The following is a 5505-nucleotide window of genomic DNA, read 5'->3' as shown; positions in this document are numbered from 1 at the left end:
GCGGGCGCGCAGCAAGCTGCGCGGCCGCTCAGCATAGCTGCGCGGGCGCGCAGAGGGTCTCTGGAATTTTTTTTTTCAGCCCCTGTTTTCTGATTTTTTTGTGTTTTTGGATAGGTTATTAACTTCTAAGGGTTCCTGTAACAACAATTCATGGGTTGCCTCCCACGCAGCGCTTCTTTTTCGTCATTAGCTTGACGTTCCGTACCTTTCTCACGTAGTCAACAAAATGGCACTAACCACCTCTCGGTTTGCCATGTCCCCATAGTAGTGCTTCAACCGCTGACCGTTAACCTTGAATGCTTGGTCCGAATCATTCTCAAAAATTTCCACCGCTCCATGTGGAAACACAGTTTTGACAATAAAAGGTCCAGACCACCTTGATTTCAACTTCCCAGAAAAAAGTCGGAGCCGAGAGTTGAATAACAGAACTTGTTGCCCTGGCACAAACAACTTAGGATGTAGCTTCCTATCGTGCCACCTCTTCACATTTTCCTTATACATTTTGTTATTCTCGTACGCTTGAAGTCGAAATTCATCAAGTTCATTAAGCTGAAGCATTCTTTTCTTACCAGCTGCATCTAAATCCAGGTTCAATTTCTTCAATGCCCAGTAGGCCTTATGCTCAAGCTCCGCCGGTAGATGACATCCCTTACCGTACACCAACTGAAACGGTGACATCCCAAGTGGAGTTTTGTATGTTGTTCTGTAAGCCCAAACAGCTTCATCGAGCTTTAAAGACCAATCCTTCCTTGACGGACAAACAACCTTCTCTAGAATGCGCTTTATCTCTCTGTTAGACACTTCCGCTTGACCATTTGTTTGCGGATGATAGGCAGTAGCTGCTCGATGATTCACATTATAACGCTGCATCATAGAAGTGAACTTACGGTTGCAAAAATACGATCCTTCATCACTTATGATTACCCGAGGTGTTCCAAACCTTGTGAAAATTTGCTTATGAAGAAAATTTAGCACTGCCTTTGCATCATTTGTCGGTAAAGCTTTAACTTCGACCCATTTTGAGACATAATCGACTGCCAGCAAGATGTACTGATTATTGCAAGATGAGATAAAAGGCCCCATGAAATCGATTCCCCATACATCAAAGACCTCGACTTCAAGCATCACATTTAATGGCATCTCATCCTTCCTTGACAAATTTCCCACTCTTTGGCAACGATCACACCTTAAAACAAACTGATGAGCATCCTTAAACAAGGTGGGCCAGAAAAAACCTGCTTGCAGAACACGAGCTGCCGTTTTCTCACCTCCATAGTGTCCACCATAAACCGTGGAATGGCAGTTTCGTAATATCCCCTCCGTCTCACAGAACGGGATACATCTCCTGATGATATGGTCAGCTCCCTGTCTAAACAAATATGGTTCATCCCACATATACCACTTCACCTCATGCAGAAACTTCTTCTTTTGCGCGGATGTCAAATTAGGAGGCATTATATTGCTGACAAGATAGTTTACAATATCTGCAAACCATGGTTCTTCCTCCTGAATTGCAAACAACTGCTCATCCGGAAAAGATTCATTGATTAACGTCCTATCTTGTGAAGTAGAATCGGGATTCTCCAACCTAGAGAGATGGTCAGCTACTTGATTCTCGGTACCTTTTCTATCTTTGATCTCTAACTCAAATTCTTGAAGTAAAAGCACCCAACGAATGAGTCTCGGCTTCGAATCTTTCTTAGAAACCAGATAGCAAATAGCTGCATGATCCGTGAATACTGTCACTTTCGTACCAAGCAGATAAGATCGAAATTTCTCAAAGCCAAAGACTATAGCCAAAAGCTCCTTCTCAGTAGTGGTGTAGTTCAATTGGGCCCCATTTAAAGTCTTACTCGCATAGTAGACCACATGGAAGAGATTTTTCTTGCGTTGTCCCAGAACTGCACCTACCGCATAGTCACTCGCATCACAATCATCTCAAACGGTTTTGTCGAATCTGGTGCTGTAATAACTGGTGCCGTGATCAAACTCTCCTTGAGAGTCTCGAATGCTGCCAAACATTCATCATCAAATTTGAAAGGCACATCTTTCTCAAGTAAATTGCACAACGGCTTAGATATCTTTGAAAAGTCCTTGATGAATTGCCGATAAAAACCCGCATGACCGAGAAAACTACGGATTCCTTTCACTGAATTAGGTGGGGGAAGATTTTCAATGACTCCCACCTTGGCCTTGTCCACCTCCAGACCTTTGCTAGAGACCTTATGCCCAAGGATAATGCCTTCACGCACCATAAAATGACATTTCTCCCAATTAAGCACCAAATTAGTTTCCACGCATCTTTTGAGTACGGCGCGCAGATTATTCAAGCATTCATCATATGAGTGTCCAAAGACGGAGAAGTCATCCATGAACACTTCGACGTTATTTCCAATCATGTCAGAGAATATAGCCATCATACATCTCTGAAAGGTGGCCGGGGCGCCACATAACCCAAACGAAACTCTTCGAAAAGCAAATGTGCCAAATGGACAAGTGAAGGTAGTCTTTTCCTGATCCTCTGGTGCAATACAAATCTGATTATACCCAGAATACCCATCCAGAAGACAAAAATACTCATGTCCCGCCAATCTGTCAAGCATTTGATCAATGAATGGGAGAGGGAAGTGATCCTTTCTTGTGGCTTTGTTCAATTTTCTATAATCCATGCATACTCTCCATCCTGTAACTGTTCGAGTAGGGATGAGCTCATTCTTTTCATTTGCGACCACAGTGATACCTCCCTTCTTAGGAACACATTGTACAGGGCTCACCCACGAGCTGTCAGAAATAGGATAAATGATGCCTGCATCTAGCCATTTCAGAATTTCTTTCTTCACCACCTCCTTCATGATCGGGTTCAGTCTTCGCTGCTGTTCCACAGTTGGCTTACTACCTTCCTCTAACAGAATTTTATGCATACAATATGAAGGACTTATCCCCTTGATGTCTGCTATAGTCCATCCTATAGCCGATTTGAATTCTCTCAAAATCCTTAAGAGCTTGTCTTCCTCACTACCTGAAAGGTCAGCTGAAATAATAACAGGTAACGTAGATGAATCACCTAAAAAGGCATACCTCAAGTGTTCAGGTAATGGTTTGAGCTCTAAGGTAGGAGCTTCCTCTATTGATGGTTTGAGCTTCCCTTCAGCGTTCTTGAGGTCAGAAGTACCAAGAGATTCAAATGGTATATCTAGCTTTCGCTTCCAGGGAGAAGCGTTCAGATATTGTAATTGCTCGTTGCTATCTTCATCATCACTGTCAAATTCCCCCACTAAGGCCTTTTCCAATGCATCAGACATTAGCATGTGATCGAGTTCCGAAGTAACCGCAGAATCAATCACATCCACTTTTAAGCACTCCTCATCTTCTGTAGGGAATTTCATTACCTTGAATACGTTGAAGGTCACATCCTGATCTTGAACCCGCATAGTAAGTTCCCCTTTTTACACATCTATCAAGGTACAGCCAGTCGCCAAGAAAGGCCTCCCCAAGATTATGGGAATCTTTTTATCTTCCTCAAAATCCAGAATAACAAAATCAGCAGGAAAGAAGAGCTTATCCACCTTGACGAGCACATCCTCAACTATGCCCCTTGGGTAAGTAATGGAACGGTCCGCCAATTGTAGCGACATGTATGTGGGATTTGGATCAGGCAGGTCCAGCTTTTTAAAAATCGACAACGGCATTAGATTAATGCTTGCTCCCAAATCACAAAGGCACTTGTCAAAAGTTAGATTGCCAATGGTGCAAGGAATGGTGAAGCTTCCTGGATCTTTCAGTTTTGGTGGTAACTTTTGTTGCAGAACCGCGCTGCATTCTTCCGTGAGAGCAACGGTTTCAAGGTCATCCAGTTTCACCTTCCTTGAAAGAATAGTCTTCATAAACTTCGCATAACTAGGCATTTGTTCCAGAGCCTCAGCGAAAGGTATATTGATGTGAAGTTTCTTGAACACCTCCAGAAACTTCCCGAACTGTCTATCCAGCTTTTGTTGCTGCAATCTCTTAGGAAAAGATGGTGGAGGATAGAGCTGTTTCTCCCTTGTATTAGCCTCAGGAAGAGTGTGTTCAACAGTAGTCTTCCTTGGTTCTGCCGCTTTCTCCCTTTGCTTAGATTCTTCATCTCTAACTTCAGCTTCGACTTCTTTTGCCTTTTCAGCATCAGCTACTTTTCCAGACCTTAAGGTAATAGCCTTGACTTGCTCTTTAGCTTCCTTCCTGCCTGGTACTTCCGTGTCACTGGGAAGAGTGCCAGGTTGACGATTGAGCACTGCATTGGCTAATTGACCGATTTGATTTTCCAAGGTCTTGATAGAAACCGCCTGACTCTTGCACAACAGCTTAAGTTCCTCAAAATCAGCACTAGTAGGTGCAGCTGCACTTCCCTGTTGAGGATATGATTGCCTTGTAGCATACTGCTGTGGTTGCTGGAATCCAGGTGGGTTAAACTGTTTACTCACTCCTTGCTGATATGGTGGCTGAATAGCATTCTGATTATTTCCCCAGCTGAAATTTGGATGATTTCTGTTGTTAGGATGATAGGTCGCTGGCACAGACTGCTGTTGTCGCTGATAATTATTCACATACTGAACAGATTCGTTGACAAGAGAACACTGATCCGTAGCATGAGAACCTGCACAAAGCTCACAAACCATAGCTATTTGATTAACTCCATACGTAGCCAAAGAATCAACCTTCATTGATAGCGCTTGGAGCTGGGCTGCAATAGCGGTGGCTGCATCAACTTCCAGAATACCTGCTACCTTGCCTGATGTCATCCTCTGAGTTGGGTTTTGATGCTCATTCGCAACCATCATCTCAATAAGATTGTACGCCTCAGTATAGCTTTTAGCCCATAAGGCGCCTCCAGCTGCTGCATCGAGCATGGGCCGAGATTGGGCCCCCAAACCATTATAAAAACCAGTGATTACCATCCAATCCGGCATTCCATGATGTGGACATTTTCTCAACATTTCCTTGTAGCGTTCCCAAGCCTCGCACATAGATTCTGTAGGTTGCTGCACAAACTGAGTAAGAGCACTCCTCATAGCAGCAGTCTTTGCCATTGGATAAAACTTCACCAGAAACTTTTGCGCAAGATCTTGCCACGTAGTGATTGACCCAGCTGGTTCAGAATGTAACCAGTCTTTAGCCTTATCCCTCAGTGAGAATGGGAAAAGCCTCAACTTGATAGCCTCATCAGTCACGCCATTATACTTAAAAGTGCTGCAGATCTCGACAAAATTCCTTATGTGCATGTTGGGGTCTTCAGTTGCCGCTCCTCCAAAAGAAACAGAATTCTGCACCATCTGAATAGTGCCCGGCTTGATTTCAAAGGTGTTAGCTTGAATAGCCGGATGAAGGATGCTTGACTGAATGTCATCAATTTTAGGCCGAGAAAAATCCATAAGAGCTGGATCAGCTTGAACAATATGATCTCCCATGTTTACTGGTTCTTTCTGCTCAGTTCCTGAATCCGAATCCTCAAATTCTAACTTCTCCGGT

The 5505-nt window shown here is 43.6% G+C and overlaps 1 non-coding gene across 1 annotated transcript; it reads left to right on the top strand.

Annotated features, from left to right (window-relative positions):
• The first annotated feature begins 4944 nt into the window (after positions 1 to 4944).
• LOC141715608 (small nucleolar RNA R71) lies at positions 4945 to 5051 on the top strand. The gene has a single exon (XR_012572364.1). It is a non-coding gene; the product is annotated as a small nucleolar RNA R71 (small nucleolar RNA).
• The last annotated feature ends 454 nt before the right edge of the window (positions 5052 to 5505 follow it).

The sequence above is a fragment of the Apium graveolens genome, chromosome 3, assembly GCF_009905375.1.
Source record: "Apium graveolens cultivar Ventura chromosome 3, ASM990537v1, whole genome shotgun sequence".
In the NCBI taxonomy this organism is placed as follows: Eukaryota; Viridiplantae; Streptophyta; class Magnoliopsida; order Apiales; family Apiaceae; genus Apium; species Apium graveolens.
This window is presented reverse-complemented; position numbering and strand designations above follow the sequence as displayed.